At 43.1% G+C, this 26,791-nt stretch overlaps 2 long non-coding RNA genes across 2 annotated transcripts; one reads left to right on the top strand and one right to left on the bottom strand.

Annotated features, from left to right (window-relative positions):
* Positions 1-294: 294 nt before the first annotated feature.
* Positions 295-26,791, bottom strand: LOC106505815 (uncharacterized). The gene is made up of 4 exons (XR_001300585.3): positions 26,515-26,791; positions 25,961-26,188; positions 4,529-4,764; positions 295-4,352 (listed from the first exon to the last, which is right to left on the bottom strand). It is a non-coding gene; the product is annotated as an uncharacterized LOC106505815 (long non-coding RNA).
* Positions 7,280-24,768, top strand: LOC106505816 (uncharacterized). Its single transcript, XR_001300590.3, has 3 exons — positions 7,280-7,422; positions 21,159-21,295; positions 24,488-24,768. It is a non-coding gene; the product is annotated as an uncharacterized LOC106505816 (long non-coding RNA).

The raw sequence follows: 26,791 nt of genomic DNA, 5'->3' as shown, positions 1-26,791 counted from the left end.
GGACCAAAATGGAGTCATTTGTGTTAAGTTCCATGCCACCAAAGCAAGATAATTTAATTATAGCAGCTCTCCCAGAAATGAAATCTTAAATCAGCCCATCAGGAATCACCAGGCCAACACTGCCATCCCCTAAAGGTAAGTAACTTTGCAATAACCAACCTGCTTTTTTGCCTAGTATGACTTCCTTGTATTTCACTCTTCAGCCTATGAAAGTCTTTCATTTTGCACAGCTCCTCGGAGCTTCTTTCTATCTGCTAGAATGGATGCTGCCCCATTTATGAATCATTGAATAAAGTCAATAAAATTCTGGAAAATTTAGTTTATTGAATTTTGTTTTTTAATCATGATACTGGTTTTCCATCTCTGCATTAGGACCTACCAAATATCCCTGACAGATTGACTGCTTACCCAACTGTAGACATAGCAGAGCAATGACACTGGTGGAACTAGGGTGAAATACTGAGAGACATATGCCGTTCCAATAAGAATTCTGGGTCCTGACTTCCCAGCTTTCCTTAGGTAATTCTGTGTATTTGGCCTTAGATGATCTCTTAGTACATAGAAAGTGGTCTTGGAAACAACATTCTATTTCAGTTCTTACACCAGATTAGGTGTATTGCACATAGTTCAAACAGTCTGTGAAGTAAAGGAAAGACTACCTGTGAGATTATAATTTATAACAAGAAATACATATTTGGTTTTCATCCACCATACATGGCACAGAGCTCCTAGAACCCTTGGAATTTCCTAAGTAATAAAAGCAATAAAGCTGTCTTTTGTCACATTAGTGAGGTGACTTTTGGAAAGCCCCTAGGTAACCAAAGGATGAGGGTTGGTTGCCAAGGGAAACAACCTAGTGATTAGAGGGTTGGAACTTTTAGTCCCATCCTCCAGCCTAGGAAGGGAGGGGGCTGGAGATTGAGTTTGATCACCAGTGGTCAATGATTTAATCAACCATGCTTCCCAGAAGGATGGGATTTGGAGAGCTTCCAGGTTGGTGAAAACTTGGAGACTTGGGGAGACTGACACCCTTGGAGAAGCTGGAAGCTCCTTCCTCCTTCCTGATACTTTTCCCTATGCCTATCTCCCATTGGGCTATTCCAGAGGTACATCCTTTTATAATATATCAGCAATTTTGTAAGTGAAATATTTCTCTGAGTTCTGTGAGCTGCTCTAGCAAATTAGTTGAACCCGAGGAGGGGGGTCATTGAAACCTCCAAGCGATAGCACAGATGACAACCTGGACTTTTGATTGGCCTCTGAGGTGGGGGGAGGGGCAGCCTTGTAGGACAGCTTTGTGGGATCTGATGCTGTCTCCAGGTAGAGAGGGTCAGAGCTGAGATGTTTGATGGCGAGGGGGTGGGGTGGGGTGTGGAGAGGGAACATATCAGAGTACCCAAGCAAAGGTTTGGATATTTAACATCATTTGGGTCACAGTCAAAAGACAGAAGCAAGAGAAAATCTACCATACTTGGAACCAGAAAATACAGAAATTTAGAATCTAGTCCTGGCTTTGTCACTCATTAGCTAAATTATTTGGAGAAAAACCTCTTAACCTCTCTGCATTTCAATTTTTTTTCAACTGTAAAATGAGTACAATATGACCAAATTGTGTTATACTCATTTTCCAGGTGATTGTAAGAACCAGAAGGGCAATGTTTGTAAATATAAAATATTATTGTTTTGCTTAAAAGGGGAATTACTTTAAGGATTGTAACAAGGGCTCTAAATTGGCTTTATTTTTATACTTCACTAGCTCTGCATCACAAATGGGCATATTTTCCCAAATTATATACTATTTTACCTTAAAATGGTTGTTTTTGGCTCTCTACAGGATTCTGAAGATAAACCTGTAAGAAACCTTGCTAAATGTGATCCACTGGCCATCGGTCTAGGATGAATGCTTTGGTTTGGAAAATTCCCCTAGATGGTAAAGAAAGGACCAGTTTCAAACAAAGCATTCAGTATCAGGAAAGAGCCTCTTTCCACGATAGCAATCGGAAGAAAAATCACGAGTAAAAGTTCACTGAGTCTCCTAGGACAGCAGCGCTGGAAAAGAGAGACAGAAAAGGAAGATGTGGGGCAGTGATAATAATACTTTATGTTCACACAGATTTTTCGCTCCATTGGTTCCCAAGCATTTGGCAAACTTATTTGGCTAATCCTCACATATGCCTTTGAGGTTAAGTAGGCAGCAGCTATTATCCCTGATTTTCCAACAGAGGAATAGAGGCACCAAGAGCTTAAGCACCTCCCTGAGGTCAGGGCCATCAGCTAGAGATACAGTGAGAACCAAGGGGACACAGGATCCCAAGCCCCAATCCGCAGTCCAAAATCCGAGATCTCACTCTGCAGAATCATTTGGGTCTTCTATTGATCTTTCTGAAGGAAAATCCTTGACAATTCATTTTCCCAAAGACAAAAGGTATGGTATCTTATTTCTTTCAGAGCATTTGCTTTGGATCAAAGGCAAAGATACATATTTTCAGGCATGACAAACTTTCCTACAGTTGAGCAAAGCTCAATGTGGGCAGAAAAGAAGCCTTTTGTGTGTGTGTGTGTTTAATTTTCAAGTAAGACATTGATGTTCTTTTCTGGGACTGAACACTCTTCGAATCCAACAGCGAGGCAGAGCTTGCGAACAAAACCCTTCCTATTCACTTCAAACTGTAGTATCTTTGCTAAACATTCTTCAGAAAATTCCCAGCTTTGTTGAACAGATTACCAAGGCTTCTCTTCAAACCACCCAGCTGACCCCCATTCATCTACTATCCTCAGTGTTGCCAGGAGAGACAGACTGTCCTCACCAGATTAAAGCTTGCTGTGGGGTATAAGACAGTTTTGCATTAAAAAAAAATATTTGGAGGAGAATTGGAAAAAGCCTTTAGGTATATATGCAGGCTAGTCAGTAAGAACAGAATTATTTCACCTTAATGAGACTCAAAAAACGTTGCCTGTTGAGAGCTCAGTTCTAATTTGAAGAAAATGAATTTTATTTTTTTTAGGGCTGCACTCATGGCATATGAAGGTTCCCAGGCTAGGGTTCAAGTCAGAGCTGTAGCTGCCAGCCCACATCACAGCCACAGCAACCCCAGATCTGAGCCACATCTGCAAACTACATCACAGCTCAGAGCAACGTTGGATCCTTAACTGACTGAGCAAGGCCGAGGATCAAACCCACATCCTCATGGATACTAGTCAGGTTCCTTGCCACTGATCCACAATGGGAACTCCTTGTTAAGTTCATTTCTAACGGCCTCTGAAGGACTAGTAGTCAGACAACCAGTCAGTCCTTCCTTCCTCTGTCACTTCTACCCTCTTGATCAGCTCTGGGATAAGACAGGATTCTTTCTAGATGAGTTGCCATATAGGGCCCACTCTCTTTCTCTGAGCTGGCTGCCCAGAGCTCTAAGGGTCTGTGTCTGAGGAAAGTGGAGGAAGAATCTTTATGGGGGGGGAGAGGACCTGTCCCCACTGGTGGCTCACTCTCTCGTGAGGACACTTCATATACAAACCTCACTTGCTCTTCAACCCTGAGAGAAAAATATGTCCACTTTACAGATCAGGAAACCGAATGGCAAAAGAGATAGAAGGACTTATTGCCATCACGCAGTCATAAGAGTGAGGCCTGGCTATGCAGTTTGTGGGGCCAAGTCCACAACAGAAACATGGGGCCCTTGGAGTTCCCGTCGTGGCTCAGTGGTTAATGAATCCGACTAGGAACCATGAGGTTGCAGGTTTGATCCCTGGCCTTGCTCAGTGGGTTAAGGATCCGGCATTGCCGTGAGCTGTGGTGTAGGTTGTAGACGCGGCTTGGATCCCAAGTTGCTGTGGTGTAGGCCGGCAGCTACAGCTCCAATTAGACCCCTAGCCTGGGAACCTCCATATGCCGCAGGAGTGGCCTTAGGAAAAAAAAAAAAAAAGAAGAAAGAAAGAAGCATAAGGCCCTTTGTTCAAAAATGATTAAGAATTTCAAGATGGTGACAGCAGAGCATGGGACCGACCAAGCATTGGATCTCAGCTCAGGCCCCCTGGCTGTATAGTCCATAAACCTGAGAGGCCAGCCCTGCCTGCATTGAGCCAGAGAACAGACTAACTCTCTCTGTGTCTTGCCTGCACCATCTCCCTTTGCTCTCCTGACCGCTCCAGGCACTTCTCCAGCTGCTCTGTGCCCAGGGGGCTGGCCTCTAGGATGTGCCCCTGGTCTCTGGTTGGATGGCCAATGAGAGGCATGGGCGGGAGGCTGGAGGCTGCGCGGGACAGTGTGAACTTCTTCCTGCCAGGCAGCAGTTTGGTCTTTGCTGTGTTCTCTCCTCTCTCCAGCCTCGTGATGGATCTCGAGGTTCCAGCTCCTACAGATTTAACTAGATTTAACCAGCGATTTCCATCCTGCCCCTTCAGGCCTAAGTTTCCCCTGGTGCTCATCCCAGCGTTCGCCCCATCCCTCGTCGCTGCCCATACTTTTGGAAATAGCCCTCTCTAAAGAGTGTCATCTGTTTCCTACAGGTTTTCTGTTGGATTGACTTACCCAGCTCTCCCCATTTCCTTTGGGAACTGCCACCTGCTTTTTCCTGGAAGAACTTCTGTCTTGCCTCCATGTACCCAGCAGTCATATGACTCCAGCCTGGTCAATCAGAGTACCCTGACCTCTTCTGCCACAGTGAGGGCATCAGGAATGCAAATGTCTCTTGGGGCCATTTCTGGTGGTATTGGTGGAAGGGATGAGAAACTGTCTCTTCTTTTTCAGGAGTCAGATCATTTTTTCTGTGAAGGGCCAGATAGTAAATATTTTAGGCTTTGCAGCCTACACAGGGTCCTGTCTCATAGCCTTCTTTGTTTGCTGTCTTGCGACTTTTAAAAAATTTAAAACCATTCTTAGCTTGCCATGTGTGGAGTTGGGGGTGTGCAAAAACAGGCCACCAGGCCAATAATTTGCTGACCCCTTAGGGTCACAGTACAGGAAAAACAAGGCAAAGAGTTCCTTGCAGCCATCCTCTCTGTGGCATAGAGGAAGCCAGCATGAGTGCACCAGTGTGCACGCACACATACACATGCGAAAACAGTAGAGAGATTCCTAGAAGCTTTGGGTCTCTTGTTAGATTTCCCAACACCCTGGTTTTCAACTCTCCCTTTCGCCTGTGAGCTACCCAGCATTCCTCCCAGTGGTTAAGCCAACCTGAGCTGGTTTGAGTTGGGTTTCTATTACCTGCAAATACCAACTCCCTGGCTGATGTGTCTTTCTACTCCCGGAACCACAGCCAGCCCCTCCCCTTATTCCTGTGGTCTCAGAGGAATTCCCATGAAGTCCACGACTGCACAGCTCTTGACCCAAGGTTCTGATGAAGACCACATCTTTCATGCAGTGGACGTACACATTTTTTTTCAAGGATAGAAAATTGGAAAAAGAAAATTCTCAAACATGAGTGAGAGTTTTCTTTCCACACACTTTCAGAATATAGCTCACAGTCAAGGCAGCGCTGCTCTTTCTAAACAGGCTCTCCGTGGCATCACAGATGGTGGGCAGAGACCTCTATCTGGGAACTTGGGTTTCAGGAACAATAGTTGCCTCTGCTTCTAATTTAGTGGGTCCTGATGAAGAGTTGTTGCAAGAATGCATTGTGGGTCATGTTCAAAATCAGCCCTTGCAAATAGCCTCGTGTCCCCTGTGTGCAGATTTAAGAAAGGGGCATTTAATAGGCAGGACCTGTTAACATTCACTGAAGGCCGAGGCCAAGTTGCCACTTGGACCAGCTCTGTCAGCATAGTGACTGACCTCCAGAAAAAGGTGAGAAGGGAGCATATTCCCATTGTGTGTCTGGCAGGAACACTTTTCTCCTTAAAAGAAATATTTTGGAGGGGGAGTTTTGAAAAAGCCACCAGAAAGCCTCATCCTTGAGTCAACTGGGAAAGTGGGTTGTTTTGAAATAATTCTCCACCGTTTTCAGAAAGAGGAAAGCAAAATGGCTATGAAATGGGAGTTAAACATGGCAATAGTTAACCTCAGCGTCAAATACTCTGTCCCATTGTTTCGATTAGGTCAATTTGTATTTGATTTGACCACCTGTCTCGATTTGGGTGGTAGAAGACTGGTCACTACAAGGAGGATGTCCTTCTGGATAAAGCAAAGTGGCTGGGTTGACCCTTTCAGGGAGGCAGGAGCTATTGATTACTAGACTTTAGGGGCTCTGCATGTGGGAACCTCCTGGGATCCTGAGAAAATGCAGATTCTGATTCATTGGTTCTGGGGTTGGGGTCTGAGAGACTGAATTTATAGTAAGCTCCCAGGTGAGGAAGATGAGGCTAATCCATGGATGCACTGTGAGTGGCCAGGGACTAGAGGACAAAGTGCCTTAGTGCTGGTGACATTTGGCCACTAATAATTGTCCATAATAACTGCTAACATGCATTGAGCACTGTTGCAACACTAGTAAAGAATGTTGCTAGAAACTCTCTAAACCCCAGGCTCTTTCCCCTGCCCCACCCCGGCTCACTGCACAGCACAACACAAGGTCCTGACCGCTAGCAGCCCAACTTGCAGGGAGCCCAGGTGCAACCCTTGGCATATTTGCCAGGCAGAGTATTCTGGATGGAGGCTTGGCCTTTTCAGTGAAAAGCAGTCCAGGATTTAAAAGAAGTACATCTGGCATTTCCAGACACTGTAATGTACAGGCTCATCTTTCTGTTCAGCCAATCTAACTGTTTGTGCAGAAGCAGACCACCAGGGCAAATGAAAATAGGAAAACCTCTATGTGATTGAAAACTGGTTGATTTCATATGAAATACATAGCAAGATGAACTGCTCCTCCAGGGCAAATTCGGGCTGTTGCTCCATAGATCACTGCAGCCCTTGGTGTCTTCTGAGAGCCCTAGAAGACAGATCCCCAGGACACAGTCCTGACTCCTGCCTTTGCCCCACCCCCCACCCCCCACCGCCAGTTAGTAAAATATGTGCCTGCGATGAGCAAATCCTTCAGAGAGGAACTGTCTATTTCAAGCGATTTTTGTCTCTGCAAAGGAGCCCAGATTCTAGAAACTTTTGTGAGGTAGGTTTATCGTCTCTGTCTTTGTGCTGATTGGATGTGGGTGGCTTTGGACCTGGACAATTGGGAAGTAACACAATTGGCTTTTCAGATATGTCCACCCCTGGAAAGCTTCACAAAGAGCTGGCATTTTTTTTTTTTTTCCTCTCTCTCTCTCTTTTTTTTTCCTCTCTCTGTTTTTTTTTTTTTTTCTCTTCCTCTTTGGCTTCCTTTCTGAACCATTTTTGTTGTAAGGCTTCAGGCAGAAGCAGCTCTGGGTGAAACTGGGACACGGGGAAATTTCTCTCTGACGTTTTCCCACCTCTTCCATCTGGATCCTTCTTCCTGTCCCCCCCACCAACCTCCTCCACTTCCAATCCTGCATTACTTCCATGGGTGCGGGGTGAGTATAATATTTGCAGGGGAGGGAGAAAGGGGGAACAACTACTTGGTTATTGTAGCAATTTATATTTTCTATATTGATGAAAAATTAGTCATTTTGTAAGGGTGTCACGAAACAGAATCATGACTTATGTTTAATAATTCATACAACTTGATTTTGTGTACTTCTAAAATTTCTATTTATTTATTTATTTATTTATTTATTTATTTATTTATTTTCGTCTTTTTTAGGGCCACACCCACAACATATGGAGGTTCCCAGGCTAGGGGTCTAATTGGAGCTGTAGCCATCAGTCTAAGCCACAGCCAGAGCAATGAAGGGTCCAAGCTGCATCTGCAACTTACACCACAGCTCACCACAATGCTGGATCCTTAACCCACTGAGCGAAACCAGGGATCGAACCTGCATCTTCTTGGATGCTAGTCAGATTTGTTTCCGCTGAACCACGATGGGAACTCCTAAAATTTTCTTATCAGATTCTAGCAGTTATAAATCATCTCCGCTTGCAGAAAGGTGAAAGAATCTGTTTCCTTCCCCCTTCTTCCCTGCTGCAGCCATCTGTGAACATATATTTCCATACTGTCCTTCCTGCGTGGTGTTGAAATCAACCTCTTGACCTGACATTGAGCTGCTTCTGCCCAGGGGGCCATATCAGCAAATTTTTGTTCCCAGAAATGCTTCGCTTGACCAGAAAGATGGTTCCCCCAACCTGAAGCCAACTCCAGGCTCTGTATTTACTCCCTCGTTCCTTCTTTAACCTACAAAATCTTCCTACCTTATACCTCATTTTGATCTTCTCCAAAAGGAGACTGTTCATCTCATGAAATGTTAAATAATGTTTGTTTTTCCCACCTAAATTATCTTCTTTGGTCATTTTTAATAGTAGTAATCTGTTACTGGTAAGTATGAACTGATGAAAATTTAGGCTGTTTGGATCCCAAAGACTATAAGGCCTGTGGGGGCTGGGGGAGTGTTGGTAGGAGGGCTTGAGAAAGAGTCAAGTTAGGGACAAGCTGGCCCCAGAACATTTGCATGGGGTAACGTAGGAGATCACTGAGGAAGTCTGGAAACCGAAGGCCCTGATATTTAGGAAAGGAATTGAGACTGCCTTCTATTAAGGGCGAGAACTATTTGGGATGCAGTTACTCAACAACAAGCCTCCACTGCAATAGCAAACAATTGGAAATAATTATCGATAGTAGAGGGAGCTGGTAAAGAAATTTATGACACTAGTAAATAAAACATGGAACGCCATACAATGAAGCCATTAAAATAAAGAGTTAGAACTATCTGTGCTATTAGGCAATGGTCTGTAAGTACACTGTAAATGGGGAAAAGTAAATGCAAAATTTACCCCTGTTTGTTTTTGAAAACCCATAAATATATTACTAGATATGTATTTCTGGAATAATACATAAAATATTAATAAATATGGTCATTATTAAGAAAAACTAGTATCTTCATTATATACCCTTTTATAATCTTCTTACTGTTATCAATAATAGTATTAATTAACATGTTTTGACTGCTCTGTGCTAGGAAGTGTTCTAAATACTAGCTATGTATCATCTAATTTAATTATCCAAAGACCTGTAGGAAAGATTACATCTTTAGTTTACCTTTGTATAAACTAGGCATAGAGGCACAGAGATGACAAGTAACTTGCCCAAGGTCAGGCATCTAGCAGGTGGCAGAGCTGGAACTTGAGGTCAGCCTCTTTAGCACTTGCACTCCATCATTACACAATAGTGTCTCTATTATTACCTCCACTTTACAGATGTGGAGACAGAGATGGAGAAGGTAAGCAGTGGAGCCTGGATTCAAACTCAGGTAACCCCATCCATTATGCTATGTGGTCTCCCTTCTTATACTATGTGAATTTTTACCAAGCAGATGTATTAATTTTCAGATTTAAAAAGTATAAGATAATAGTTTTAAAAATTCTTTGAGAAACTATCATAAATCAGTTCTGTGTTAGGAATATAGAAATTGGCCACCCTGTCCTGCTTTTCAGGGTTCACAGGGGAATGGGAGGTACTTACAAACGAAGAGACACTATAAATAAAATAGAGAGGGGAGTTACAGAAGCTTCGGAGCCTGGGGACAGGGGGGCTCCAGAATAAGGACTCCCAGAATTAGAACATCTGAGGTGAGTCCTAGAAGGATAAGTAGGATGGGAAAACAATTAGGAGATTTTTGCTAGAATACAAGTAAGAAAGGATGAGGGCTTGGAAGAGGCCGGTGGGGAGGTAGGAAAGAGATTGACCACCACTAAGGAGATATTATTAATATAAATGTGTACCAGCTGGAGGTGAAGATTAAGAGAGAGCAGCCAAGATGTCTCCAGGGTAGATTTGGTGACTTTTGTGTAGACATTGGAGCCATGCGCCATAAGGAATATAAGATGAATAAGTCAGAGAAAAGGAAGGAAGAGTGATTTCAATTTGGACATAAGACATGAGGTGCATTTATCACATCCAAATGGGGATGTCCAGTGAGTCAGGAGAGAAGTTGAATTTGTTGATAATATGCTTGAGTCATCTGTTGGTGCTGTGGTTGAAATCATGAGGATTGAATGAGTCTAGTTGACTTAGGCGATTGATGTGTCCCCCACATTGCCTCTTGAGGCAGAAGGACCACTAGGTAAATCATAAAAAATTGCCAATATTCAACTCTTTTTCAACCATCAAAAAAGCATTTCATGTGTTTCACATGAAAAGCAGCCCCGTCTTCATATCTGAGATTAATTTCACCCTCTGTGATATTGTGATCATTCAGATGACAAAACTATATTTCTCATATATATTTGGTCTTCACCCACAATTCCTGACTCACAGATCCCCAAACTCTTGGGATTTCCTGAGCAGTATAAGTAGTGGGAACATCTTTTTTCATAATATTTGGTCTCTTGTCCTCAGTTCCAGAAATTGCTCACTGCCACAAAGATGAAATAGGTTTCTTATTATTCATGATAATCTCCTTTCTACTACCACTGGGTTTATATTAATGAGGTGACTTAGGAAAGCACCCAAGGATGGAGGCTTGTTGCCAGGGGAACCAACCATGAGTAGAGGAACTTTTAATTCCCTCCCAGATGTCCAAGGAGGGGAGAGGGGCTGAGGATTGAGTTCAATCACCAGAGGTCAATGATTCAATCAGTCATGCCTATGTAATGAAGCCTCCATAAAAACCCAAAATGAGACAGTTTAGAGAGCTTCCAGGCTGGGGAACCAGAATGCTTCCACCTGCCACCTTACAAGGCTCCAACTCCATGAGGACAGAAGCTCTTTTTTTCGGGGCCTCGCCCTTTGGTATCTCTTCATCTGGTTGTTGATGCATATCCTTTAATATCCTTTGTAATAAGCTGGTAATCTAGTGAGTGAATGGGTTTCCTGAGTTCTGTGAGCTGCTCCAGCAAATTAATTAAACCCAAGGGGGTTGTGAGAACTTTTGATTTATAGCCAGTCAGAAGCAGAGGTAACAATCTGGGCTTGCGATTGGTGTCTGAAGTAGAAGGCAGTCATGTGGGATCTGATGCTCTCTGCAGGTGGATTCTGTCAGGATTGAGTTGACTTGCAGGGCACTGAGTATTGCTTGGTGGAGTGGGGGAAACACCTCCCCCAACACACACAGACACACACATTGAAAATTGGGTCCAAAACCCAAAATGCACTCACCCCCTGCAATACGTATTTATTTATTTATTTTTAGGGCTGCATCCATGGCATATGGAGGTTGCCAGGCTAGGGGTCAAATCAGAGCTGCAGCTGCCAGCTTACGCCACAGGCACAGCAATCTGGGATTCAAGCCCTGTCTGCAACCTATACCACATCTCATGACAACACTGGATCCATAACCACTGCATGAAGCCAGGGATCAAACCTGTATTCTATGGATACTACTTGGGTTCATTACCACTGTGCCACACCAGAAACTTCTGCAATACACATTTAAATCATTGATCTCTTGCTTGACTAGAGGGAAGAAGAGGTGAGTGTGCTGTTGGGCAGAAACTGGAAAACTAAAACGGCAACCTGAGGGTCTTTCTGAGGTCAGGCAGGAGAAGGTCAGCCCACACTCAGGCAGGTGAGTACTGATGAATCACTTGACTGCTCTACCAAGAAGGAATTTGTTCTTGGGACAGAGTTCCTACACATCTTCAGGAGAAACAAGTCCCCTGTCTTCCTGTTAGTGAAGCCCAGGGAGATAGTTGTTAGCAAAAGAGCCATCTATAGATAAGTCAAAATATTTTGGTTTGAAGAAGGTGGGTAAAGAGCAAAGATCTTCAGGGCTGCGGGGTTCCCGTCATGGCTCAGTGGTTAGCAAACCCAACTAGCATCCATGAGGTCTTGGGTTCAATCCCTAGCCTCGCTCAGTGGGTTAAGGATCCGGTGTTGCTGTGAGCTGTGGTGTAGGCTGGTGGCTACAGCTCAGATTGGACTCCTAGCCTGGGAACCTCCATATGCCACAGGTGCAGCCCTAAAAAGACAAAAAGATTGAGAAAAAAAAAAAAAAGAAAAAAAGATTTTCAGGGCAGGGCTTCTCTGATTGTGGGTGGTTCGGGCCCTCCCTAGGCCAAGGAGAAACATTTAGCAAGCCAGCTACACCTCAGAGTAAATAAGGCTACCCTTGTACTCCCCAAGTAAATCTCCCCAGCTTCATAAGTCCCATTCTTTAGTGTGCTTTGAGAAGGAAGGAGTTTATCTCACGTCTTCCACAGAACTGGAGTGCACTGGCGGATGCTCTCTCACATTATATGTTAATGCCATTCCTATGACCCCCATTCTCTCTCTCTCTCTTTTTGCTTTTTAGGTCTGTACCTGGGGCATATGGAAGTTCCCAGGCTAGGGGTTGATCGGAGCTGCAGGTGCCAGCCTATGTCACAGCCACAGCAATGCCAGATTGGAGCCATGTCTGTGACCTATACCACAGCTCATGGCAATGCTGGATCCTTAACCCACTGAGCAAGGCCAGGGATCAAACCTATCCTCATGGATACTAGTCAGGTTCTTAACCCACTGAGCCACAATGGGAACTCTGCCATTCTCTAGAACACCTGGACTCCAATGTCCCTTAATAGACTGTTACTTTCCATGTGTGGTCAGTAATAGAGGGATAAACGTGGCAGTTAGCCACACTTTCCTTTACTGCCCTTACTTCTATTCTCCAAAATGCCATCATGTATATGGGGTAGTATAATTATATAAAATGTTCTTGAAGGGCTGTGCTTAACTAAAGGGATTTTTACCGAGGAAGTAGGGTTTTTATTTTACCTTCATGTATTTGTTGAGAGACGATTCTCCATGAATACTTCACATTTCCGAACTATCAAGTCTTCTAAGCAAAGACATTTACAGCCGAATTAAGAATATTTGATCCAGCAATCCCCCTTCTGGATACTAATCTGAAGAAAATAAAAACACTAATTTTGAAAGACACATGTTCCTCAATGTTCACAGCAGCCTTATTTTCAATAGCCAGGATATGGAAGCAACTTAAGTGTCCATCAGCTGGATGGATAATGAAATGTGGCATACATATAGAATGGTATACTGTTTGGCCATAAATAAGAGTGAAATCTTGTCATTTGCAACAATGCGGCTGGACCTTGAAGACATTATGCTAAGTGAAGTAAGTCAGAAAAAGACAAATACTATATGATCTCACTTTTATGTAGACTTTCAAACAACAGCAAAACAAAACAAAACAAACATACACCAAGCTCCTAGATACGAGGAATAGATTGATTGCCCAAGGCGGGAGGTAGAAGGTGGCAGAAATTGGTATGGGAGTCAAAATGTACAAGCTTCCAGTTACAAAATAAATAAGTCCTGGGCATATAATGCACAGCATGGTGACTATAGTTAATAATACCGTATTGCAGGAGTTCCCTGGTGGCCTAGTGGTTAAGGACTTGGTGTTGTCACTGCTGTGATTCAGGTTTGATCCTTGGCCCAAGAACTTCTGCATGCCACAGGCGCGGCCAAGATCGTAATAGTAATAATAATACTATATCATATATTTGAAAGTTGCTTGAGAGAGTAGATCTTAAAAGTCCTCATGACATGAAAAAAATTTTTTTGTAACTATGCATAGTGAGAACTATTAACTAGACATATTGGTGAACATTTTGCAATATATACAAATATTGAACTATTGTGTTGTACACCTGAAACTAACATAATGTTATATGTCAATTACACCACAATAAAAAACTTTAAATAATAAAAAGAGGGAATTTTATAAGGAGATAATACAGGATATTAAGCTTAGCAACATCTCCCCACCTAGAGATGTTTAAAGGTGGGAAAAATAAAGACCTCTTCTTCCTGTCCCCAAAATCGCTTAAATTCCAGATTAAAAGTAAGATTTTCCTCTTTCCAGAGGAGAGGATATGCAGGCCACCAGCAGTCCTGTGCAAAGTCAGAGCTTCCTAATGTGAGAATCCTTTCTAGTAACTCACCCCAATGTAATGCACCAATGCGTGTGTAGCCCTCATTTAGACCTCAGGGCATAGCCCTACGGGGAACACTGTCTAAACATCATGCTGCTTTTGGTGAAAGCAAGAAAGAGTCTTTGCCTCTGACCCAGAAGTCTCTTTTTTTCCCCTGTGAATATCTGTATATATATGTATATGTATGTGTATATAAATATACATGCATGAATATATACACACACATAATATGTGAATACGTGTATGTATATATACACACACATAAGCATGGGTCTATACTTATTTAGACCCATACTTACATATGTATGTGTGTATATATGTATCTATTAAATTTATATATATTTGTGTATATATATTTTATATATTTAAATAAAAATAGAGTATAGTACACAAAAATACAAGTGTGGCAGGTTCACTTGTTGGCTTGCAGGTGAGATAGACATCTCAGACACTTCATAAATTCTCACTGAACAGTTTTATATATGAATTGCTCTAAGGAAATCCCCCCTCCCCATTTAGAAGGCTTATCCTGGCCTGGGATCCATCCCATCTATCCCCCAGAAAATAGTGGGAATCAGATATTTAGGACAGTTCAGAACAGATTTTGGCACTCCAAGTCCAGGGCAATTAGTGCATACCTACAGGTATGAATTTTCTCCTCACTATTCAAGGTCTCCCCATAGGCAATCATCGGATTAAGCACAGTGCACTGTCACGGGTAATAAGGCCTCAGGACAAACATTACTCTCAGCGAGAGAAAGTCCAGGATCTTCCTGAAGAGAGGCCCCGTTTCCTGATGGCCACACTCACCCTGCACAGCTCACACTCCCTGGGACCCTGAACACTTGACATCTACCTCCAGTAGCCTTCAGAAACAACACTTGGTTCCTCTTCCAGCGTCCAGACCACGCCTCAGAGCCTGCCGATGTCCAAGGAAGGGACTATTCCTCAGGCTCTACCCCTTGATAGCCGCCTCTTAGTGACACAAAGACCTGGCAGCTTTCAGTGTGTGCTCATCCAGAAGTACTTTCTAATTACAACCTGGCTCCCCGTCCCCACCTGAAGCATTCGACCGCTCCTAGCCACTCTCAGTGCTCACCGAGGGATGAGCAAGTGAGGAAGCTTAAGCTCTATAAACTTTACAGACAAATGTACATTTATTTACCTGTCTTCCCTTTCCTGAAGCTACTTCATGGAAGTTCCCCAGATTTTCAATATTTAAAAGGAAACCAGAGTTCCGGTCGTGGCACAGCAGAAAGGAACCCAACTAGGAACCATGAGGTTGCGGGTTCAATCCCTGGCCTCGCCCAGTGGGTTAAGGATCCGGCATTGCCGTGAGCTGTGGTGTAGGTCGCAGATGCGGCTCGGATCTGGCATTGCTGTGACTGTGGTGTAGGCCAGCGGCAATAGCTCCGATTAGACCCCTAGCCTGGGAACTTCCATATGCCTAAAAAAAGACCAAAAAAAAATTTAAAGGAAACCAAGCTAAAAGTAGGGAAATCTTCGCAGCAGGGCTTCATGTTTTCGTTCAAGGACTCACATTATTCCTCCTTTGCCCACTTCCCCATCTAGTTGCTCATCTTCATCTGACAAAGTGGGTCTGGACCAGGCATTGAGATGGTGGCCAGTATGGCAGATTCCACAACTGCATTTGTGGAGACAGTAAAACTGTTCTAATGACCACCTCCACACTGTCCTCTGGGGTGAAATTCACAGGAACCTCCCAGTTGTCTGCCCTGTCATTCACTAATAGAAAAGATTTTGTGCTAATCCTCCATCTCCGCTCAGGAAGGAAAAAAGAGCTCATCCAAGCCCCGTTGTGCCGCACCACCTGCCCATTTGTCCACAGCCAAATAATGATGGATTTGGAGCTGGGAGGATGAATGGGAATTGTGTTTATTTTATGAGCTGCAGAAAGTTGGCTGGGGAACCCAGCGGGAGGCTTAGCTGGAAAAAAATGATTTGATCTTATGTCGTGTGTCTTCAGAAAAATATATGGCAATATTCTTACTTGAGACTTGAGATTGGGAAAGCAAGAAAGGAAGGCACATTCTCCAAATGTTGGGTTCAAGGTCTGAGCAGCTCACAGAGTTAGTTTCTCTGTTTGGGGGGATGCGCCACTCAAGCCAAAGGCTGCCTGCTTAGTCTGGGTGGTGGCAAAAGGGAGGGTGAGCCACACCGGGCCTGGAAGTCTCCTGACAGAGGGTCCCTGGGCCAGAGCTCAGTGGCCTGGAGAGGATTCTACATGTCTAGTAATTTTTTGGTTGGCAAGAAGGAGCAACTGTCCTCAAAAACTGAGACTTTTCCTCGTGACAATATTCCGGCATTCATTTTCATGGAAGCCACCATAGTTATCTTAATGAGAATTTCGTGAAACAATTTAACACAGAATGGCTTTAGAGGATGTTATGAAAAAAAACCACCACATTGAAGTCTCCACTTTTAGTTTAGTTTTATTTTTTTTGGTGTTTTGTTTTGTCTTTTGGCTGCGTCCTTGGCATGCAGAAGTTCCCCAGCCCGGGGTCCAACCTAGACCATAGCAGCAACTCAAGCCACAGCAGTGACAATTCCAGGTCCTTAACCCACTGAGTCACCAGGAAACTCCCACTTTTTAGTTTTGATTGATTGGTGAGAGATAGTTTCGGGGTTGCTTTCTTGCTAAAGCAGTTTCCCTAAATTTCTGTTTATACAAAGTTCAGGTTAACTTAGGTTTGGGAAGAGGGTTTTAGTGTGGGAATCTGAAGAAGCATTTCACTGGCAATTCCTGGCTGAAAGTGTATTTCGGGAGAAAAGAGATGAGAAGGGAAGCCACATTAGTGAGCAAATTTTTTTAGTGGTGAAAAGAAATAGGGCCAACACAGTCAGAGCCAAATGGGATTTTGTTCTTAGTGCAGCCATAACTATATGTCTCAATTCTCATTCTCTCTTTTTAAAAACTAATTAACAAATTGGAGTTCCTGGCTCAGTGGATAATGAATCTGACTGGCATCCATGAGGACACAGGTTCAATCCCTGGCCTTGCTCAGCAAGTTAAGGATCGGGCATTGCTGTGAGCTGTGGTGTAGATCACAGACATGGCTTGGATCCTGCATTGCTGTGGCTGTGGTGTAGACCAGTAGCTGTCACTCCAATTTGACCCCTAGCCTGGGAACCTTCATATGCTACATGTGCAGCCCTAAAAAAGCGCACACATGTGAACTAATTAACAAATTCATTCATTCATAAATTTTTTATTGATATATAATTGACATGTAACATGTTGGTTTTATGTGTGCTTCATCATGATTTCATATATGTATATTGTCGTCCCTCAGTACCTGTGAGTCCAGGACCCCTCTTGGATACAAAACCCATGGATTCTCAAGTCTCTTGTATAAAACGGTGTGGTGGAGTGCCTGCTGTGGCTCAGTGATAATGAACCCAACAAGTATCCATGAGATTGCAAGCTCAATCCCCGGCTTCACTCAGTGAGTCGAAGATCTGGCAGTGCTGAGGTTGTGGCGAAGGCTGGCAGCCGTGGCTCCGATTCAGCCCCCCTAGTCTGGGAACTTCCATATGCCACAGGTGTGGCTGTAAAAAGAAAAAGAAAAAAAAAATGGTGTAGTATTTGCTTATAACCTACTCATATCCTCCCTTATGCTTTAAATCATCTCTAGATTACTTATAGAACCTAATACAATGTAAATGCTCTGTAACTAGTTGCAAAACAATGCAAATACTCTGTAACTAGTTGCAATACAATGCAAATGCTCTGTAAATGCAATGCGGTTGCATTGTACAATATACATGCAATGTAGTTTTGGGGCAAATTCAGGTTTTGCTTTTTGGAACTTCCTGGAATTTAAAAATAATTAAAAAAATTTTTTTTGATCTGCAGGTGGTTGAATCCGTGGGTAAGGAGTGTGGACTGTATATTGCAAAATGTTCATCACAATAAGTTTAGTTAATATCCATCACACACACAGTTACTACTTCTATTTTCTTGTGATGAGAACTTTGAAGATTTACTCTCAGCAACTTTTCAATACTTAACACGAGTAACCATGCTGCACATTATTATATCCCAAGACTTAGCTTCTAACTGGAATTTTATACTTTGACCCCTTCGTACATTCCCCAACCTCGCCCACCCCACAACACCCTGCCTCTGGCAACCACCAATCTGTTTTCTATAACTACATGCTCATTTTTTCCTTCACTCTTTTTATGCCACATGAGAGGAGGCTGAGCATGGTAAAGCAGGAGGATACAAGAGGGCAAGTGGAAGTTGTTGGGGAGCACTGAAAAGACAACGTTGCCCCTTTATGTTGCTATTATAGCCCAGGAGGTGGGTCCTTGTCCACACTGGGTGAGCTGAGGGCCACTGCTGACCCATGCAGCGCTTTGTTCAAATTAGACAGCCCCTTCCTCCCGGTGTGAGGCTGGGTGAACAGAGCAAGGGCTGAACTTCTGCCTCTCTTTGCCACCTTGGGATAGTGCACTGAACAGCCCATAGCCCTGGAGAGATGCCTCTGTGCCTGGGGAAAGGCCCAGGAACTTGAATGTCTTCCCTGAGGTCCATCTATCTGGAATCTCAGCCCTCCAGCCTGGAACACAGAGGCAGGACTTCAGGGTGACCCAATTAAACAATGGTAAATATCACAGCCACGTAGTGTTTTTTATCCCCCTTCTTCTGCTAGAAGGCCTTTCCCCTCAGAGGCCACTGTAATTAACCCAAGAGAGAATAAGCCATCCTTCTAGTCTAACCAGAAGCTGCCATCACTGTTGACATATTCAAATGGAAATCCTGTTTTCAGGGTTTTCCCAGTGTATACATCCTTCCATGTGAAAATCCTTATCGTCGATGTTTAAAAAAAAAAAAAAAAAAAAAGGAGAAGCAGTATTAGTATTCTATTCTGCCTCTACCCCACCTCTGTATCCACACCAGATCTAACAGGACAGTAATCTAGACAAAGGAGCTGCTCTGCTCATTAAGGAATCAGAAAATGACACTCCCGTTGCCAGAGTGGGTGCAGAGCTATGAGCGCCTTTGTCTAAATGCCACAAATTGTTATAGTTTTGCTCTGCACTTCAGTGCTGGCGTCATCACCCTTTAATTGGCCAGAAGGCTCTGCTGTAACATTCCAAAGGAATAACAACATTCTCAGTCCCTGTCCAGTTTTCAATATAATTATTTGTCAGAATCATATTAACCTGATGTATGACAAACCCATAAAATGGATTAATTTAGGTCTCCATGAGTCCTCCCTCATTAACTCTGATATTTATAGCTATGGCTTCGATGCTACAGTCCCTCCTCCTGTGAAATACAGAGCAGGGATGTCAGATTTCTCTGTCACTGTTGGAGGGCGGGGTCACTTATTTTCTAGTATTGCAAAAAGGGGTGGAATAAATCCAGCCTGACTCCAGGCCCCTGTGGACCTTGATTCAGTCCTCTGACAGTTCTTCTCTTTTTTAGGGAAGGGAGGAAAAAAAACCCCTAAAACTAAACATTTGTACCCAAACCCTCCACAGCTAACAACTTTCCCAAGGTAATGAGGCAGAACCAATGAGACTGAAGTATTTAGAGGGCTGGTTCTGTAATCAGATTTCCTGGAATCACATCTTGGATTTACCACTTATTATACTAGTTTGGGCAAGATGCTGAATTTCCTTAGACCTCAGTTTCCCCATCTGTAAAATGGGGTAATGACCGTTTCTAACCTCAAGGGGTTGTTGGGGATGGGAATCCAATGAATTAACACATGAAAAGTGCTTAGAACAATCTTTGGTCCATAACAAGTGCAAAATAAATGTTACTTAAATGTATGATTGCAGTTTCTATTACCACTGTGGGCCACACAGCTAAACCAAATTTTCTGCAGGTCTGTAGTCGAGTCCATTTGCTTTTACACTGAATTCTAGAGAACACTGAGCTTGAGCAGAGGTGACTCAGGTTCCCCAGAGGTGGAGGTGAGCTAGCTCTGCAAAGTGCAGGGGGCAAAGGCCCATCAGAAAGGATTCCCCACATTTTTTCATCAGAACCTTGTCGCTTTCATCCATTTCACATCCTAGAATCCTAGATGAGTTCTCATTTAAAGTCTGGGTTCTGAAGTTTTCTTTTAATTTTTCGGGAGTCACATGGCTGGGACTTTAAATTCTCAGTAGTGTCAAAGCCCTTGGTATTTCCAAGGGCGTGTAAATGGCTGTGTTGGTGATGTTGTCTGTGATGGCAACAGAATCTTGAGCTTTTCCTGCATGAGGACAAGCAGAGATGGGCTGTTAATAATGAGGGGGGTCTGGGTTCACTGTGTTATTTCTCCATGGTTGAGTTCATTCTAGGAATCGGAGGCCCACTGTGCTCTCGGATTGTCTACCTGTCTCCTGGAGGCCAAGCATCAGGCATTTGCAATCAGCTCACCTTCTTGGGGCGAGCTCTGTTTGACTCCCACAAAGCCCTTTCAAATTGATTCATTAATTCTGAACACTAATGAGAATGCAATGGAGACCTTCCTACTCATTCCAAAAGATCCAAGCAAAACACTAATTTCATGCCATCATTTATTGCCTCAGAACTTTAGTTTCTGCCCTGTAAGTCTGCTGGATAAAGTTCAAACTCTTCAGCCTGGCTTCTGGGCTGACCTAATGCACCTTCTTTCTCATACTCCTCCAAAGCAAACTCTGTGATAGAGCAGGTAAGTTTGATCAGCATCCTCCATGTGATATAACCCTCATCCTCTCTGCCTTTCCAAAATGGATTTCTTTTTTTTTTTTTTTTTTTTTGCTTTTTAGGGCCGAACCCCTGGCACATGGAGGTTCCCAGGATGGGGTTTGAATAGGAGCTGCAGCTGCCGGCCTACATCACAACCATAGCAACGCAGGATACAAAATGGATTTCTTTTTAAAGATCCATCCCTGGCCCCTCTTCGGTGCTGAGCCTTTGCTTTTTTTTTTTTTTTTTTTTTTTTTTTGCTTTTTAGGGCCGCGCCCATGGCATATGGAGGTTCCCAGGCTAGGAGTCGAATTGGAGATACAGCTGCCAGCCTACACCACAGCCACGCCAGATCCAAGCCCTGTCTATGACCTACACCACAGCTCACGGCAACGCCGGATCCTTAACCCACTGAGTGAAGCCAGGGATTGAACCCAAAATCTCATGGTTCCTAGTCGGATTTGTTTCCACCACGCCAGGATGGGAGCTCCATGAGCCTTCTCTTGACTACTCAAAACTGCTGCCTTCTTTGATCTACAACTGTGTGTTCTGTCTGCTTTGCTCACTGAGGCCATTATTCTGTGATGTCAGTTCCAGGAGAAAAGGGACGATGAATTAGAGGCACCAGCAAGGAAGGTCACTTGCAAGTTACCAAGACAAGATCCTGAAGAGTGGCATCTGACCCAGAGAGTTGGAGTACTGCTAACCAGACTCTCTCAGCACCCTGTGTAAGTCAGGATACTCATTATAAAAAAGACGAGGCCAAGCACATAAGCAGAACACGAGGGCCCCCTATCCTGGGTCCTTCGCCCCCTCCATCAAATGTCAGGAAAGCTTAATTGGTCATTAGGAGGCTGACTAAAACTTTCAGCAGAAGGAAAATAGCCTTGTGGACTATTTAATATGGGTTACAGTGAGAACTAGTTACACCCCCTTGCTCCCTAGCAGGAATGGAGACCCTACTGACCAGATACTCCGGCCCCTAAATTCAGTGTCTCTCTATTGTATATTGTCATCAACAGTGAAAATACCTGCTTCTCTTTTTACCCATTTTTCTAAGCTCACAAGACTTAGTTTTTCCCTTCTGTGACTCATTAATTTTATCCTTTTATTCAAGAAATATTTGTTGAACATGATTTACCATGTGCCAAGTTCTAGGAATGTAAAAGTGAACAATACCCTGGATACTTCCACACCACTGGCTTTACCACAAACAAGTTTCGATAAAAATCTAAAAACCCTTCTTTCTTTTTAAGGTGACTTTGGTATATTTAATCTGATCCATTTAGGCCTTAATACCAGAATTCTGTGTAGCACTATTACCTGACTTTCCTGAATAGCTTATTGCTTCAGCAGTATCTTAACTTCCCAGAAGGCCTAGAATAACTGAGTATTTCTCACATATCCCTTATAGTGTGTAGGGTATGCCGTGCACACAGCAGGAATGAAATATTTGCCTCTTTAAAGAGATACCATGTTTCCTACTAGCCATAAGGGAAGAAGGGAGGCAGTTTTACTTAGTTTTACTTCAGAAATTCCCCAACCAATGGACCACATAGTAAACCCAGCCAGCAGACATGTTTTATTTGGTCTACTCACTGCTGTTTTTTTTTTTAATTGAGCCAACGTTTGAAAAATTGAGATCTTTCATACACACACACACACACACACACACACACACACACACACACACCCTAGAATTCCAAGCGCCTTTGGATATTCAGCTTCCTTTGAAAAATTGGAAGACCTGCAACTCTTGGCTTCATACCCACTGAGCAAAAGCGCTGGCCTGAAAGTACATAGAACATTCAGATCAGCCGTCCCACTAGGCCGCAGTCCCTGTCACTCTGTGTTTCATCACACTTGGCCTGTCTCACTTGCATAACAGCCGAATCCTGAGGCCTTTGAATCCGTGACCTCTGTTTTACATGAAGCTGGAATATTGGGAAAGGGGAGAGGAAATAGCCCCCTCTACCCACTGAAAGAGAACAACTCTGTGCCAAGCCCGAGTTTCCTGGCGCTCCGGAGATGAGAAGAGACTGGCCGCCAGGCCTGTACCTTGGCTCTCGGCCTTCTTTCCCATTGGTCTTCTCTGGAATGTGGGTGCTTCCTGCTGGGGCGCCTACTGGGGCTCCAAATGGCCGTCTCATTGAATCCAAGCTCTCTGCCTCCGAAGCCCTTCTCCAGCACAGGCTGGACCCAACCTCAGCAGTGTTTTGGCTCCATGCTAACTGACACGACTACCCTCTAATCCTGCCAAGGCAATCTGCTAGCCTTGCTGTCCCCTCCCCTATGCGTGTCTTTCACATTCACTCTTCAGGCATTAGGGAGTGGAAGAGTGATTGGAAGAAAGGGAAAAAAAAAGGGGAGGAAAAAAGAGGAAGGAAGAGAGAAAGAGAGGAAACACTTGGAGAGGGAGTTTTATATATTCCATTCTATTTCGTCTCAAATCCTGTCCACAAAGATTTTAGTGGTGTGTGGGTGCACTTGTGTTCGTATATGGTGTGTACATGCTGTGTATGTGTGTGTGCAAATAGCTCTGCAACTATTATTCACGCTAGAAAACAAAAAGTAATACGAATATTGAACTTGTAACACAAATGACAGCCATTGTGCAAGAGCAAGCTGCTTTCCTGTCAAGACACCAAGTGTGTGAGAGCCTACATGGGTGCATATAGGAATATTCACGCACATGTGCTCATACATGCATAGGCATTTCTCTTTTTTTATATTAAAAATTAACTGCTTGCTTGTGTAGAAAACTTGGAGATAAAATTGGAAAAAAGAAAGGACTAAAACTTGAACATAATCTTATCACTCAAAGTTAGTTTTTAATCTATTTTCTCTTTCTATGCATAATACATATTTTATATAGCTGAGTTTATATTGCATATAAAGTTTACTAGCTTGTTTTTCCCCCTCTTAAAATTATGTCATAGACATATACCAATGATATAAAATACTCTTTATAACTATCATTTTAATAGTTCCATTACATCCATAGTATGGATTTTCATAAGTTACCTAACCAAGCTCTAATTTTTGAGCATCTGAACTGTTAGGAATTTTTCACCTTTTATAAGTAACATGATAATAAACATCTTCACTCATGGATCTTTGCATTAATTATTATTTGTTTAGGCTGTTTCAAAAAAAGGGAATAACTAGATAAAGAGTAAAAGGGCCTTTAAAATTCTTTTTTTTTTTTTTTTTTTGGTCTTTTTAGGGCTGCACCTGTGGCATATGGAGGTTTCCAGGCTAGGGGGCCAATCAGAGCTGTAGATGAGGGCCTAAATCAGAGCCACAGCAATGTGGGATCCAAGCCCCGTCTTCGACCTACACCACAGCTCATGGCAATGCCGGATCCTTAACCCACTGAGTGAAGCCAGGGATCAAACCCACATCCTCCTGGATGCTAATTGGGTTCGTTAACCACTAAGCCAGGACAGGGACTCTGCGCCTTTAAAATTATTGAGTTAGCTATTGTTAAATTGCTTTCCTAAAGGTGGTACTACTTTATCTTCTCAACACCCTTATTTGAAAGCAGGCACCAGAAAGCTCACAGAAATTTTCAATTAGATACACCGAGCTAAGATGCCTAACAATACACAAAGGACTTATTTCATTATATAATTTATGAATGTCAACAGAATATATCATTTGAGAATATCAAATGTTGCCTCTAAACATAGGTTATACATAAGGGCCCAGCTCTGAGAACCCCCACTTCCGAGGTAATGAGCATTAAGCTAAAATACCTTTGTTTAGCTCACAGGAAACATCCCGACCAGGCTCACCTGTGAATGACTGCAGGCGGGGAAGAAATCCAGTCTTTCTAAAATAAAAGAGCATGTCTCTGGTTTGCTCCCAGATACAGCTCCAGAATCTTCACCCCTCTCTAAGTCCCCCTTTCATTCCAGGCCAGACCGGCAGCACGTCACACAAGTGACAGTGAAAGAAGTGACATAGTCTCTGCTACTGCCCACAGTACGACTGGCCAGAGGTCGCTGTCCCTCACCTCACTGCCGCAGAAGCCCTTGCACAGCCCGTGGAGCCCCCTTTTCCTCTACCTCCCGCTTCCTTACAAACTCTTTCTATATTTCCAACTTGTCATCATTGTCTTCTCCTTTCCACCCGGAACATTTCTTTTGAAATAAAAGGGGAGAAATATCCCTTCAAAGACTACTTTCAGATTTCACAACTATGCTGTCTTGGGCTGTTAGGTTGTTGTTTTTTTTTTTGTCTGTGTGTTTCCTTCTTATTAGAGTTATTATCATTTGCTCTTTGTTATCCAGCCCTCATTATGCCCTGTAACTTACAGAACCGGTCTAGCTGGGGTTGGCCTGACATCAGCCTGAGGAGCTCTGACCACACCTCTCTTGCTTTTGCCAGGAGGGAAATTTGCTCCATCCAGGTGCCAGATGAGAGGAAGATATTAAAAAAAAAAAAAAAAAAAAAAGAAGGCAATCTTTGGTTTCCTCTGAGGCTTAGGGATTTTAACATCCAGAGTTCAGAGGTCATCCTCAAAATGTCCAGGCAGTTTTCCATGCCATGAGGCTCTGTGGTTCCCCAGGTCAATGACTGCTTGAGGTTTGCCCACAGGCCCACTAGGCATCCTGGAAGTTTCATCCTGTATAGAACATGAACCCTTGTGGGGGACCCATTGTGAACCATTCAACATAAAGTACACAGTGAGGTTCTGATGTTACAATCTCTGTACCTGTTTTTTCTTAGAGATTTTTACCCTGATCCTCCATCTTCTGCCAGTTAGCTTATATGTTCACTCAGATAGCAATTCATTTGAAATTGGTTATTTCCTTAATTCTGGGAGTTTCTACATTAATTGCAAAAAAATTCTCAATCTTTCTGTCTCCGAGCTTCTACTCGCTCTAAATTTTGCCACATATGAAAGATTCGGATACTTCCTCCTTCATTGGCCAGCAGAGAGCAACTGATCAGGTTGAAAACCTGAAAAGAATTCCCCTACTGCTCAAAAATTATAGATCTGTGATAAATTCTGAGTCATAACATCAATCATTTTCCTGGGCTGCAGCTCTCTGAGAATTTTACCGTTTTAACTGGACTCATTCTCAGAGAGGCACGCACAACCTCCCAGTCTTCAAAACTCTGGCTTCAGATTAATAACAGTCCAACTGATGAGACAACGTGATGGAATGTCCCTCTTTTTGTGGAGAAAAAAAACTCTCATCACTGACAGTAACTTATATAAGTCTCTTTCGTACTAATTAAAGAGCCTGCCTAGTAGACTTTGGAACCTAATTCAATATATCTCTCTTTATTTTTTTTCTCATGTTATAAATGTACTTTAAGTTTATTATAGGACATTTAGAAAAATGAATTAATAAAAAATTAATAAAATCAATCAAAACTACCTGTCAGTCACCGCAGGTATTCCATTTTTTTTGCATCCATTCGTCTAGACTTTTTTTTTTTGCTTTTTAGGGCTGTACCTATCTGGTCGTCCATGTCTGAGCAGTCAAGTGGGCCCCGGAGAACCCAAGAGACAGAAATGTGAAACTCGTCCCTGTAGATCCTCTTCTTTCAACAGCCCCGGGGTTAGGATCTCCTTTGCTGGAGTGAAACTGTGATGTCAGGGTGACCTAGGAGATGAGCCAGAGGGTGACTGCAGGGCAAAATGGACCAAATTCACACCATTTCAATACACAATTTTTACAGCCTAAACAATTTAAGTACTTAAAATATTTAAATCATTCCTGCCAGCATAATCTTCATTGGGATTGTAACATCATCTAATTTTAAGCACTACATTACAAGTATCTTCAAACAGTCCTACCAGTGCTCAATTTAGATCATCTCTTGAAAATATTATGTTCACAGAACTACTCAGCCTAATGAGTAGTCTCTGAAACCACCAAGGGGGAAGTACTATAGAATTTCCCATCAGCAGCAGCAAACAAGCACTTACGGGGCTTTTCCAAAATGCCTGTTGATATCAGACCTCTGGGACAGGGGCAGAGTCCTCCCAAAGCCAACATTTGTTTTGGAGACATCCTGGATATTCACTCGCAGCAGTTTCCTCTGAATTAGTTAGATTCTATCTTGATGGAAACAGGACACTCTTTCCTGTTTACTTTCCTGAGTGGGAGTTCTGTGTCTCCCAGAAAAAGATGGGCAGAAAAAAGGTCTTCTACCACTCTGACACTAAGAAATCTGCCTTTTCAGAAGATGCCAGGTTTGCAGAG

The sequence above is a fragment of the Sus scrofa genome, chromosome 13 (genome assembly GCF_054392235.1).
Source record: "Sus scrofa isolate SSC_HxYL_T2T_F1_AM1 chromosome 13, Sscrofa_HxYL_maternal_Yorkshire_Landrace_v2.0, whole genome shotgun sequence".
Classification (NCBI taxonomy): Eukaryota; Metazoa; Chordata; class Mammalia; order Artiodactyla; family Suidae; genus Sus; species Sus scrofa.
Note: the sequence above shows the minus strand (reverse complement) of the source record. Positions and strands in the feature narration are given on the sequence as shown.